Raw genomic sequence first — 15,240 nt, forward strand, 5'->3', positions numbered from 1 at the left:
TAGGCGGGGCTGGGGCGCGGACCCTCGAGCTAGAGGAAGGCGGGTGCTGCCGAGGCTCCCCAACCTGATGGGGCGCCACAGGGCTAAGCGCTCTCCAGATTCAGGCTCCGGAGCGCTGTGGTTCGGCCTGTCCTGAGCAGGCGTCTCCACGTCTGTCCGTCCATCAGGCTTTGGGCGGTGGTGCTGAGATGCCCGGGTCCGTCGCGGACGCTGTGTCGAGGGCCCCGAGAGGGCGACAACTCGCACAAAGTGCGGCTGCAGCGGACACACGGTGCACCCGGGATGGATTTTGCCACTGGTCTGCCCCCACCCCGCGCACACATAGCACACACACGCACACACGCTTGATCTCGGCGCGCAGTAGGTGTTCGACTATTTGTGGAATGACCGGACCTTGACGTCCTAGACGAACTCTGACCCCAGCCGCCCCAAACCCCCTCTGTTTTCGCCGACGACGCCGCCGTTCACTCTCGCGAGCAACGCGGAGCCATCCGCGCCCCTCCGGCTCCCGCCGCCTATCCGCGCTGATCCTGAGCCCTGGCCCTCTGTCCTGCCCCAGGCACAGCCCTCGTCCTTTCTCTGGGCTGCAGGAACAGCCTTCCCGCCGAGCAGCCGTCTCGGAGCCCGTGTCCGCACCGTGCCGGAGGGGCGCTTTCTAAAACGCGCGTGCGACTGGGTCGCTCTAGTGCTTAAAAATTTTCCATGGCTCCCTGTTCCCCTCAGAGTAAAGTCCAAATACCTTACTCCGGAGCGCGGAAAGAAGAAATGATAGATTTATACTGGACTTTTCAGTAGAAGCAACGGAAGCTAGCCAGAAGGCAGTGGAATGGTACGTCCAATGTCCTGAGAGAAAATAACCGTCATCTTACAAATACCCAGGGAAAATGTCTTTCAAGAATTGTGTCCCCAGTGAAAATATTTTTCCAGAACCAGGTGAAATAATAACATTTACGAGTACAAAAACTAAGACTTTGCCACTAGCAGACCCTCCCTAAAGGAAATTCCAACGGAGGAACTTCAGGCAGGAGGAAGATGATCACAAAGGTCTGATGCAATAGGGAATAAAGAACAATGAAGAACTCTGACAATATAAAACAATAACAATGTCTTCTGGGTTAAAAATAGAATTAAAATACACAACAGCAATGGCATATAACTTGAGTGAGTGGAGTTAAAGTATTTGAAGATGCTCATATTCTTCAGGAGGAAAATGTAGAAATCAAATACACCTAGGCTTTGATGAGTTAAGAATGCAAGTTGTCCTCACCAGAGTAAACTAAAAGAATGGAAAGGCAGTGTTTACTATTCATTCAAATTATTAGAGGGGAAAGAAATGGGAAAATTAACCCAGTCAGTCCTAAAATAAGCAAGAATGGAGAGAAAATAAAAATACAAGGCAGATGGGACAAATGGATGGCAGATATAAATTCAAATGTATTATAATTCAATAAATGTAAGTAATGTTATAGTTAAAACACAAAGATTATCAGACAGGCTACATGCAATTTACACAAGACATCCACAAGAGACACTTCCAAAACAATCCTGAAAAGGCAACAGTAAATGCATGGGAGAAAATGCAGCACATAAAGGCTAACAAAAAGAAGGCAGGTGCAGTTACTTTAATAGCAGAAAAAAGCATCACTGGAGATAAAAAAGGTCCTTCATAATGAAAATGGTCCAATCTACTAGATAGAAAATTTTCTAATTTGTACGCAAATACTATAGTCTTAAAATACAAGAAACGTGAAGAAGAGACCTACTCAGATAAATAGACAAATCCACAATTAAAGTGGAGATTTAAAAACTCCTCTGTAACTGGTAGAACAAGCAGCAATATAGTCAATAAGCATGTAATTCAGAAACTTAACTAGTGGACTTGTATAGAACATTGTGGCTACAACTGCAGAATACTTTTCTCTTCAAGATGTAGATTATTTATAAAAACAGTAAATCTCAAGAAATTTCAAAAGTTAGAAATCTTATAGAGTATATTCTTGGAACACAACACAAGCCAAAGACCAATAACAAAAAGATGACTTCAAAAGTCGCATGTGTTTGGAAATTAAGAAGTGTGTTTCTAAATAACTGATGGATCAAAGAAGAAATCACAATGGAAATTTTAAAGTATTTTTAAAATGAATGAGAACGGAAATATTACATATTAAAAATTGTAGGCACAGCGAAAGCATGACTTAAAAGGAAGTTTGTGACCTTTAATGTTATGTTAGAAAAAAGAAAAGGCTGAAGTAGTAAGTGCCCATCTCAAGAAGTTAAAAGAAGTACAGGAAAGTAAACCAAGGACAACAATAGGAAGGACAGAATAAAGGGAAGAGAAATAATGAAAAGGATCAGCAAAACCAAAAATTATTTCTATGAAAACACTAATTGTAAACTGTGGTGAAATTGAACAAGAAATAAGAAGGCACAACTAACCCACATGAGGAATGAAAAGCTAAAAAGTCTTCAGACATTGACAAAAAGAAAAAATGAAAGATTATTATAATAGGTTTAATTTTTAATGAAATGGACAAATTCCTAGAGAAGTATAACTTACCAAAACTGACTCAAAGAGAAAGAGAAAATCTGAATGAGCGCCATCTGTGATCATAGTACCAAAGTGTTAAACAGCTGGGCACTGAGCATTCATAACAAATTCCAGCCTTCCCACGGAGCAGAGTCCAAAAGACCCCTGTCTATGCCAGGCATTAAGTCTTGACCTATATGTTATCAGAAGGACTGGGGAATATGGGGAAGCCATGGAGAGGTTGTTGCATTTAGGTGTTTGGGAGTGGTGGCTATATACCACCTGGTGTAACACTTCTGGTCCTTTAGCAAGCTGATATATAGGGGTACCAGCTGAACATCAGACCTCCCCATGACCACTAAAAGAATTGAATCAATCATGAATAATGTTCTCATAGACAAAACTCAGGCACAGAGGGCTTCACCTATGAGTTCTTTAAAGAAGAAACAATTTCAGTCTTTCCCCATCTTTTCCACGTAGTAGAAAAAGAGGGAATACTTCCTAGTTCTTTTTATGGCAAGTACAGTACAAAAAAGAAAATTATAGGCCATTGTCACTCACAAATATAGATTAAAAAGTCCTAAACAAAACATTGGCAAACCACATCTGGTAGTCTATAAAAATGGTAACACATCACAACAAAATCGGGTCTCATCCAGAAACTCAAGATTGGCTTAACATTGGAAAATCTGTTACTGTAATTTACCACATTAAAAGTTAAAGGAGAAAGACAAATGGTAGTCTCAATAGATGCAAGAAAAATTCAACATCTGTTTATGTTTTAAAACTTGAAGCTAACTAGGAATACAAGGGAATGTCTTCATCCTGGTAAAGACATCTACAAAAAAACCTTCAGCAAATATCCTAACTAATGGGGAAATGTTGAAAGCATTCCCCTTGAAATCAGTAACAAGGGAAGGATGGCTGCAAACCCCATTTCCATTAAATATTGCACAAGATATCCTAGACTTGTGTTGCCCAGTGTGGGACTATTAAGAACTTGAAATGTGACTAGTCCAAATTGAGATGTAAGAGTAAAATTAACTGCACATTAGATTTCAAAGACTTAATTTTTAAAAATCATAAAATGTCTTATTAATAATTTTATATTGATTACATATTGAAACTATTTTTGATAATTGGGTTATATTAAATATAAAACTAAATTCACTTCTTTTAAGTTTTGTAATGTGGCTATTAGAAAATTTCGAATTCTACATATGATCTGTATTTATGACTCACATTAGTTTTCTATTGTACAGTGCTATCCCAGATAGTAAGACAACAAAATGAAACAAAGATGAAGGGATTAGAAATAAATGAAATGGTCATTATTTTCAGATTTCTTTATATAGAAAAATCCAAAAAATTCTTCAGGTTATTTATTAGAATTAGTAAGAGAAATTAGCAAAATTGTTGGATTAAAAAAACCAATGTACAAAAATCTGTTATTTTGTGTTTCTCTATGCCAACAATAAACAACTAGAAAATTAAGTAAAATATGATATCATTTAGAATACAATTAAATATGTAAAGTACCTAGGAATAATAAACCTAATGAAAATGTGCAAGGTCCTTATGGGATAAAGTAAAATTTTATGGAGAGACAATAAAGACAAGATAAAAATGGAACATTAAGTTGTGTGCATGGATTGAGAGACTCGGTACTAGAACCAGGTCAATTCTCTGCAAATTGGTCTATAGAGTCAGAGGATCCTAATCAAAATCAGCACGGATAATTTTTTTGGAACTGGGTAAGATAAATGCAAAATTTATATGGAAGTGCACAGGGCTGAGACTAGCCAAGAGACCCTTGAAGGGAGAGGAGATGGTGGTAATAGAATCATCCCCAGCAGAAAGCAAGACATAATAAAGCAAGTAAGGTAAAGTGCCATTGACACAAGGATAGACAGATAGGACGAGGAAACAAAAATGAAAGAATATATTTTTCATTTATTCTTATTATTCAGGAGAATCCATAGAAAGAATATAAAATGTATATTCTATATAGAATCTTTATATATATATATATTTTTGTGTATATATATATATATATATATATATATATATATATATACAGAGAGAGAGAGAGAGAGAGAGAGAGAGAGAGAGAGAGACTATTGGTCAGTGGGTATCAATTTTTCAATAAATGGTCCTGAGATTATTAGTTATCCATATGGGAAAAAATGAAGTTAGACTTCCTACATCATGAAAATTAGCTCCATACTAACCTAAAAGCCTAAATGTGAAAAGCAAAACTGAAACTTTTAGAAGATATTGAAAAACAGCTTTTAAACATGAGGAAGGGAAGAATTTCTTACACCAGAAACAAAGAGCAGAAGTCACATAGGAAATAGCTGATATCTTCAACTACATTAAAATAAGGTATAAAGTTTCTTTATCAAACACTATAGAGAAAATGAAAAATAAAGAAAATATTTAAAACACTCATAAATTGACACAGGAGGTTATGTAAGGAAGTCCTGTGAATCAGTGAGCCAGATAGACAACCAATTCGAGCAAAAATACAGGAGTAGAGAAGACTCGAACAGGCATTTCATAAAGAGGAACAAGTGACCAATAAAATGAAAAGGTTCTTCAACTTCATGGGCATTGCAAATACAAACCCCTGGTGAGATTCAACTTCACCCCCACCTGAGAAGCAAACGTGTACAAGCCTGGCAATGGCGGGTCCTGACAAGAATGTGGAGCAACATGACCTCTCTCTCAGACACGACTGGTGGGAAAAAAAAGTGGAAAATTTTTGGAAAATTAGTTTGTCACCGCTGAGTCAATTTAAACCTGCACACAATCTATGAAACTACAATTTGTCTCCTAGGGACACACCTTAGAGTAATTCTTGCACATGTGCATCAGAAAGCCTATTTTTAATGTTCATAGCAACAAAATTTGTAAAAACTTGAATCTGAAGACAGTCCCCATATCCAGTTAGGCTGGGCAAGTAAAGTCTGGAATAGCCACACATCACATTATTTATCCAGCACTCAAATGGAAGGAACTACAGTGATGCACATCAACTTGAATGAATCCTTCAAAATAATGCTTAGCAAAAGAAATGAGAATACAAACCATGCGGTGTTACTTAGGTACAGTTCAAAGACAGGCAAAGCCAAACACTGTCTTGTATAGGGACGCATGCATAAGTGGTAAAACTAATGCGAAAGCAAGGAAATTGTTATTGCAGAAATCAGAAGAGTGTCTCCCCTTGGGGAGCAAGGTGAGCATGAATGCAGAGGAACACAGAGTCCTGGCCATGTGCCTTTTCTTAATTTGGAAGTTGTTTATGTGGACATTAGCTTTATTATTATTCTTTGAATGTCCATATGTTTCTTATACTCTTATTTATACATTATGTGTCACAATCCAAAAATTAAATTAAATTTAAAAGAAATGTTCCTGAAACTGTAGTTAGGGGCCAGACTATACAGGACATTTTAGGCTATTTTAAGCATTTTGGTCTTTATCCTAAAAATACCAGACAGTTGAGAAGAAAACTGCAGCTGAAAGAGAAAAACCAAGAGTAATAGAAGAAAAGTGACTCAAAAGAAAATAAAGATAATTCAGATACAAAAGATAACTTTGAGATGGACACTTCTCAGAGATAGTTAAGGAGATACCACAGGAAGAAACCAAGTTGAGCCTGAGAAAGGAGCTTTGAGAAGGGGGAGACCAGAAAATACGAAAGACTTCTTAGATGATAAAACCCTTGATGAAATTTTCAGAATTCACTGGGGAGTTAGTGGATTCTAGAACATAGCCCAGATTTGGGAAGACAAGACAAGAGCTACAGGGAATCTACCCAGGTCCAACCTCAGCTAGCAGGAGCTTTAGAAAGAGAGGGCAGAGAAAACAAAGGGGAAGAATGGCCAAAGAGAAAAGAATTTTCTAGAGCTGAGCAGATACCACCATCAAATTGAAAATGATGAGCAAAGTGGACTTTTTGTAAAGACTAACACCTGCACACACTGAGAAATATCTGAACAGCAAGGATTTAGAAAAAATACTTGATTTAAAAACTTTGTGTTAAGAAAAGATGCAAAGGATAGACAGTGACTGCATTGGGGTGTGGGTGGGGACTTGATAATACGGGTAAATGTAGTAACCACATTGTTTTTTCATGTGAAACCTTCATAAGAGTGTATATCAATAATACCTAAATAAAAAAATTTTTAAAAAAGGGATGAAAAGAAAGGAATATGGATCAGTCTGGCATCACCCACAACAAAAGCCAGAGAAACATCTTCAAGTTCTAAGGAAGAATTACTTTGAACCTAAAATCCTTAGCCAGTTGAAAATGTTCTTGACCAGTTAAAAATGTTCTATGTAGCTGAAAATACAATTTAGAGTGGCTTAAACAAATAGGACGTGACTTTTCCCTTCTAACAAGACATCTTTAGGAAGCATTGTTTGCTAGTCAGCAGGTAGAGACATCAGGGCTAGCATCTCCCTGATTCCACAGGCATTTAGCTTCTATTTGTTTCCACAATATCACAAGATGACTTTGACAGTTCCAGACATTACACCCATATCCCTTTCAGGAAGGAGGAGGAAGGGTGGTGCCACGTGCATAAGTTCCCTTTTATCCTGATTTTATCTGGAAAATAAAGCTTACCCAGGAAACTCAGGAAAACTACTTAAGATTCAGTTGCCAGAAACGTGTCACATAGCTCCTCCTGGCTGCCAAAGAGCCTGAGAAAGCAAGTATTTAGGCAAGTTACATGGCTACCCATACATGCAAAAGATATAAGTGGGGGAGATATAAGTGGGGGGTATAAGTGGGGGAATGGATATGAGGTAGGCAGCTAGCAGGTCAGCCTCACTAGCCAAACTCAAATGTGAGGGCTAAATAAAGACATTTTTCAGACATGCAAGAGCTCTGAAAATTTATCTCCTGAGCACCCTTCATTGGGGAGTTATTTGAGAATCTCCTTTAGCAAGAATGTTCATGTATTAGCATAAGTAATACTAGCTATTAAACCAAACACACATACACAGATTCTCAGTAGTTAAATACGCTAAGGGTTCATTTCTTGACCACCTCAGAGTCCAGTGTGGGTTACTATGGCCAGGGCAGGAGCAGGGGAGGTTGCCCCACACAGTCATTCAGGACCTAGATTTCTTCCATCTCGTTGTTCTGCCATCCCCTGGGTTGGAGTATTCCGTAGGAACATTCAGCTGGTGGCCAAGGGGAGAGAGGGAATAAAGAAGGAACGTCACTTCCACAGAAGTAACAGACCTCAAGGCGCACTTCATTGGCATGAAGTAGTCCTGTGACCCAGCAGGGTGCAGAGAACTGGGTCATCAACCGCGGTGCCAGGAAGCAGATGAGCTCACGGTCTTTGGTGAGTACCTTCAGTCTCTAGACTCAGTTGGTAGAAACCAACTAAGAGGAAGGAGGAAACAAGGAACAAAGGGATTTATCCAGGAGTCCAGTGGAAAGAAATTTCAGAGATGTACCTGTTAGCAAGCCTAGAAAGTAATATTCAAGTAGAAACCTAGGCATGGAATCACTGTGTTGTAAATGGCAACTTCCAAAGAAACATCAAGCTGTTTTCTACAACTTCTGGACTATTTTACATTCCTATCAACACTGACATTCCAGTTGCTCCACATCCTTGTCAACACTTGTTATCATCAATCTTTTCCATTTTAACTACTTATTGCATGTATAGTGATAGAGGGTAGAGAATTTTCATTTCTTTAGTGACTAATGATATTGAGCATCTTTTCATGTATTTATTTGCCATTCATATATCCTTTTTGGTAAAATGTGTTTTCAAGTCTTTTGCCCATTTAAAAAATCAGGTTGTTTGTCTCATTTTTGTTATAAGAATTCTTTCTATATTCCAAGTTCTACATCAGATAAACATTTCACAAATATTTTCTCTTAGACTGTGGTCTGTCTTTTAATTTTCTTAATGGTGTCTTTCAAAGAACAAAAGCTCCTATATTTAGATATATGATCCATTATGAGTAAATTTTTGTATATGATGTGAGGTGAGGACCAAGGTTCATCTTTTTCCATACGGTTTTTCATCCTGTCAATTTCTGTGGGAAAAAAAAAGACTGATAGCATTTTTCCTGGGATCATGTTGAATCTGTAGCTCAATTTGGAAATGACTGATGTTTTAACAATACTGAGTTTTCTAGTCCATGAAAATGTTGTAACTCTCCACTTAACAACATTTAACACTAAGTTCTTGTTCAATTTCTTTCAACAATCTTGAAATTTTCAGCAATCTCCTGTAGTTTGGGAGGTACAGTTGCTACACATCTTTCTTAGAATTGTTCCTGAGTGTTTCATCATTGTTGTAAGTGCTAAGTTTACATTTCAATTTCCAGTTGTTCATGACTAGTCTGTAGAACTAAATTTAACTTTTTATATTGACTTTGTGTCCTACAACATTGCCAAACTCATTTATTAGTTTGATTTGCTTTTTTTTATAAATTCCATCCAGTTTTCTATATAGATGATCGTGTCTGTGAATAAAGACAGTTTTCTTTCATTTCCAGGCTGTATGCCCTTCTTTTCTTACTTTACTGCACTGCCTAAAATCTTAGTACACTGTTGACCAGAAGTATTGAGGACAGACATCTCTGCTTTTTTCCTGATCTTAGGGAGAAAGCACTCAGATTTTTACCACTATTTATGATATAGAGGTGTAGAACAGGGCCCAAGAATCATGCTTAATTTTTCCTGCCTATGAACAAAGGCCTAGTTTACTCTTTAACTCAACCTTCAACATGTTGTTCTCCCTTCTTCTAGTTACATCAGTCAATTAAATAATAGAGTATTCGAGACACGGGACAAACCTCCAGAGCGTAACCAGGACAGAGAACAGACCTCTGGGGTGTTAACAAACCTATGTGTCAATTTTGATGGATAAAGAATGCCAAGATATAAACCAACAGGACAACCCTATTCTTAAGACAAAACTTCATAGGAATTATAAATCACCTGTATACCTTGTGCCTTATACAGCCAAAAGGCCCTATAAAGCCCCAAACCTTAAACCCTCTCTCTGAGGTTCCCTGAACTCCCCTTCCTTTGGGTGTGTATTTTGCTTTAAATTAAACCTTCTTGCTGCTTAGCTTGTTGCATTTTGTCTTCTAGTTCTTTCAAGCCTGTTGGAAGGTTAATAAGAGACCCCTTTCTGTCAGCAGTGGTAAGCATCTTTGTTACTTGGCCATCTCACTCAACTTCCTAGTCTTATAGGAAGTCTCTCCTCTCTCCCTGTTTCATTCCAGGCAAGTAGGGAGGTGGGGGCCGACACCTCTGATGTGGGGGCTTGCACATGCCTGTTGCCTGGGTGACCCACTTAACTTTCTCTGTAATGAATTCCTTTTTCCTTGCATTTGTTGGACCTGTTCGTGAAGTCTTTCTCAGGCAGAGCCAAGGACCCTCTCCTGGGCTGAAGTTTCCCCTACAGGGCAGGGAGGTATCTCCTCAGATGGGAGTGCTCAGCAACAATAATCAGCTTTAGATTAAAAAAAATATATATATATATACAGATATCCTTTGTTAGACTGAGAAAGTTTCCTCCTATTCCTAGTGAGGCAGGGCAAGGACTTGGGACAAGCGTGATGATTAATTTTTCCTGCCTATGATGAAAAATGCCAAGATATAGACAGTATAGTAAGAACAGGAGGGACCCCATCTTAGGGCTAAGATTCCATTTTTAAAACCAGGGAGTTAGGAGGGAAGATTCCTAACGTATTTTATGGTAATCAGCCAGTAACTGACCCTATCTTAAGGCAGGGCAAGTAGTCCTAAATGGTGTGTCCCCACTGTGTGAGGATAATCACTGTCTTGGAGAAGAACAGGATCTTGTGTTAAGTTTCTCTTACAGAGTATCTAGAGGATAGACTATGGATAATGACATAATGTTTCTCACTGGTGACAGACATCATGAGAGCACATGTCACGCCTACGGTCCCCACCCCCAGCCCTTTGCCCCATTCTTTAATGCCTAAGCCTTTGAGCATGCTCCTCTCTGAAGTTGCCCATACTCCCCTTTCTTCAAGTGTGTATTTTTGCCTTTAAGGACTTCTCGCTGTTCAACTTACTGAGTTCTTTCAGAGGTAAGCGTCTTTATTACTTTGCTATTTCATTCAGTTTTGTAGACTTAAGCACAAGTCCTCTTCACTCTCTCTGTCCTACTTCAGACAAGTAGGGAGGGGCTGCTGAGACCTGATTTGGCTTGCAAGCTCCTGTCCACCCTGGTGACCCGGACACAACTGCAGCTGTGCGATCGTGCTCTTTAGCAGCCTGCCTGGAAATCTCCTTTCTTTGCTTTAGTAACTTCTCAGAACATAATCTCACTCCATCCAGTGCGCTGTGGCTCCCTCAGGTCCTGGGACAGTAGGGGCTTAGTCCCCACACCGTGCAGATTCAAGCGGACACTGGACACCAGGTGACCCTGGGTTCAGGAGTTGGCAAAGGATCTGCTCTATGCCAGCAGGGATTCAATGAGTTTCCCTTTCCTCCCTCTGTTCTTCCTTGCTCTCTACTACCCGCACGGCTGCTGCCGTTCATTACTATCCTTGCTTTAATGAATTACTGCCTTACCTACACTCATCTGACCTGGTCGAGAATTCTTTCTTGGTCAGAGTCAAGAATCTTCCCCTGTCCAGGTTGAGGTTTCACCTGGGGTGCAGGGAGAGACCCCCCAGATGCAGCTGCCCAACAACACTAGTTTGCCAAGTTGTTACAACAGTGTCAAATTTTGTGAAATGCTTTTTCTGCATTTATTGGGATGATCATATGGCTTTTCTGGTTTGGTTAATACGGTCACTTAGGGTTTGCTTTTTAAAATCAATAATAAAGTTAAATATATTTTTAAAATTTTGGTTCTTAAATATGAACATGCAGACTCCCAGACCCTCCTTGTGGCCTGTCTTCCTCCCATCTCTCAACTCCATCCCCTTCTCCCAGCCACTCTGGTCACCACCACACCATTCCTTTCCCTCCCAGCTCAAGCCACCAGCATGCCAGACTCCGTTCCAGGTCACCTCCTCCACCCAGCCCTCAGCCAGAGGGACAATATCAATGCCTACTAACTACTTGTGATATTGTAGTTGCAATAATTGAGGAAATTAGGATTTAGCCTTCTTCCCCATTTCTGGCACCTGAGATTCTAAAACCCTTGGTATTTCCTAAGTGACTAGAATAATAATAGTGTCTTGATATTCATAACAAACCCCTTCCAACCACTTGTGAATTTATGTTAATGCAGTTGCAATTTTAAAAGCAACTAAGGGTGGGGGCTGATTGCCAGGGAAATCAACTGGGTGATTAGTGTGTTGGAACATTGAGCCCCACCCAAAAGACCACCCGGGAGGAGAGGGAGGCTGGAAGTTGAATCGGTAGCCAAGGGCCAATGATTTTTAATCAATCATGCCCGAATAATGAAGCCTCAGTAAAACCCCAAAACGATGGGGTTCAGAGAGCTTTCAGAGTGGTGAACGCCCGGAGGTCTTGGCAGAGCAGCGGGCTCAGAAAGCGTGGAAGCTCCACATCGCATTCCCCACCATCGTGTTCTAGGCACCTCTTCATCTGACTGTTCCTGAGTTACTTATTTTTATAATAAACTGGTAATATCTTAGGTAATAAACTGTTTCCTTTAGTTCTGTGAGCCACTCTAGCAAATTAATCGAATCCAAGAAAAAGGTCATAGGAACATCCTGTTTAGAGCCATTTGGGTGGCCAGAAGCACAAGTTCTCTTGTGATTGGCTTCTGAATGGTGGGGAGGTCGGGGTGGGGAGGCAGGCTTGTGGGACTGAGCCCTTAACCTATGGGGGGACCCAACGCTATCCCCAAGAAGATAGTTAGAACTCGGCACATTGGTTGTTGGTGGTGGAAAAAACACACCAGACCACCCTTCAATGGCTCTCAGTTCAACCTCCGCGCTCTGCCTATGCTCTTCCCTTCATTGGCATCCCTCCCCACCCCTCAGGTTACTCAGAACCAGTCGCTACTGTTTCCATCTTTCACAATGAAGCTCAACCTTGTTCCCCTCCACGGCGCCTCCTGGGCTATCCTTCTGCCTGACCTCAGCAAAACCCCTGGGCTTCTCCCAGTCACAGCCTGATCCTGCTGTTGGTTTATGTGTGTTTCCCCACCGGATTGGGAGCTTCCCCAGGACAGCGACCACGTCTGTTGCGTCTCACTCTCCCAGTGCTCTGCCCGGGGCCAGGCACTTGGTGGCGGTTTAGGTTTATTGAGTGAATAAATAAATGCTCAGTGAGAGGCTGGCCTGCAGCAAGGTGCAGGGAAAAGGGCAAAAGATGCGGGATGCACAGCACAGGGTGGGAGGGCTGTTAAAGGGCCAGCCAGGGTCGAAAAAACTAATTGCAGAGGGATGGGTACAGAATGCCCGGCTCTCCGTAACCCTCCTGATCCCTAGAGGACAGTAGGACTCACTCTGACCACCAGGTGGCGCCAGGCTCCCAGTCGTCTGGCTGCGCAACTTTCCTCTTGGGATGGAGCACCAAGGAAGCCAGAGCCGGAACTGCCGGGCCCACCACAGCAACGCTAGCGGGTCCCTCTAGGCCAGCCCTTAGTGTCACCTCAAGTCCTCAGGGGGTCTTGCTGCATTTGCGTTTCTGTGCATGAGATTCCACCACTTTAGATGCAATGCCTGCCCTCCACCTCAAAATCCCCCAGGGAGGAGCCTTGGGTGATGGGTATGTCACAAGAATAATGTTAGGAGACCTGGGCTCAAGTCCCCCTCTGACACTTAGGGCTGTGGGACTTGAGTGCTCCGAGGCTTGCTCTTGCTGTGTGCAGACACCTTCTGAGTACTTCATATTTATTACTCAGTTAATCCCACAATCACTCTTGGAGGCAGGAAACACTATTAACCCCATTCTACAGATGAGAGAACTGAACCATAGAGCAGTTAAGAGGTTAGCAAAAGACTGAGTAGCTAGCAGGTGGGTTCTGGCCCACCGAGATCCTGCAGGGGAGGGATTAGCCATGGCTGTGATGTCTGCACCAGGGAGGAGAGAAGAGGGTGGAGGCAGAGGCCCCAGAAGGAAGCCAGAGGCAGGAGGTGCTGCAGCCTGGTGGGAGATGCGGCAGGCTAAGGAGTGACAGCGACGGTGTCAGGCTAAGCTGGAGAGGCAGTGTGGACCAGAGGGAAAAGGGAGGAGGATGGTGGGAGCTGGGGGCCAGGGGCCTGTCTTTTTGTTTTAGAGCAGACATTTGAGAATGAGTCTAGATGGCTGGGGGAGACGATTCAATAGAGAGGGAGCAGCTGATGGAAGGGGCAGGAGAGAGGAGCAGCCCCCGGAGCACCTCCCCAGCTCACTGGGAGCCCCCCAAGGTGGGATGTCCTCGGGTCCTCATGCTGCCAGTCCTCACTCTGCAGAGGAGCACCCTGAACCCCGAGTGGCTGTGTGACTCTCTGAGAAGCCCAGGCCACACCCTCTCTCCCAGGACCCAGCACCTCCCAGTGAGCCCCTGCTGTGTGCCAAGCACCTGCCCAGTCCAGGAGGGGGAATGACAAAGCCCGACCCATGGCTCGCTCCTGCCCTGAATGTGATCAGGGCCAGGAGACAGGACAAGGGAGGCAGTCTCAGCCTCTGGGCCAGACTGTTGCCCACTCTCTCTTCCTCCTCCTCTGCCTGTTTCCATCTCTGGAAACAGGATCCCCAGTTAAAAAGCATCTTAGGATGGCTATCTGGGCACTCACAGCCTGCCAGGCACCATGCTGCCTCCATAAATGCATCACATCTCTGGGGCCTCCAGCACCCCAGGAATGGGTGTTGTTATATACAATCCTCTTCTTGCAGATAGGGAAATAGGCACAGAGATGTTGAGCATCTTGCCAAGTCACACAGCTAACGACTGACAGAGCCAGAACATTTCCACACTGCAGACCATATCACATCGTGTGTTGTTAAAATGCCTGACCATCGGGTTTGGTGGCTTTGGAGCCAGGACTGAGCCCAGACAGTCCAGCTGCCGACCCGCACTCCAGCTCTAGGCCTGCTGGCTGCCTCTCCTTGGAGTCAGAACTCTTCATTTCACAGATGAGGAAACTGAGGCCAAAAGAGGGGAATAACTCATCAGAGACCCCCATCCCTTGCATGAGCAGAACCAAAACAAGACTTTGGCCCGGGGCTCCCAAGCCAGTACCCCTTCCTCAGCCATTTGTGATGACCGCTTGTCCCTTCCTGTCCTGGGGGAGCGCCCTGCTCCCCTCCGGCTGCCTATGGCCCTTCCTCGCACCACCCAGCCTCCCCAGCCTCACCTGCTCAGACACACACTCAGACTGTATCCCCTTCCTGCAGCCCGTTTCAGTAGCTCCCTCGGGGATAAGGATTTCCACCAGGGATTGGAAGAGATTCTGGCTCTTCCCCACCGCAGGGCAGGTGCTCGAGGGGCACCGGATGAGGATGAGGAGGCAGTGTAGGCAGGCGTGTCCTTTGCGGGCCCACCTGAGGCCGTCAGGTGCAGGCCCAAACCCCTTCAGCTGTGTTTGGAGCGCAGCTTCCGGTGAGCAGGCCCAGGGCCCAAGGGGCTGGGACTGAGATTCCTTTGCTCGGGCTCCTGGCCACACCTGCTCCTGCCACTCACCACATCTGCCCCTCCTTCCCCTTGCCGAGTCCTGGGCTTCGCTCCTCTTCCTGCAGGACGCCCACGGGTATCCGATCTCCTCTCAGCTGCTCCTCTTTCCCTCCTCCT

Source organism: Manis javanica, chromosome 10 (genome assembly GCF_040802235.1).
Source record: "Manis javanica isolate MJ-LG chromosome 10, MJ_LKY, whole genome shotgun sequence".
NCBI classification, from domain to species: Eukaryota; Metazoa; Chordata; class Mammalia; order Pholidota; family Manidae; genus Manis; species Manis javanica.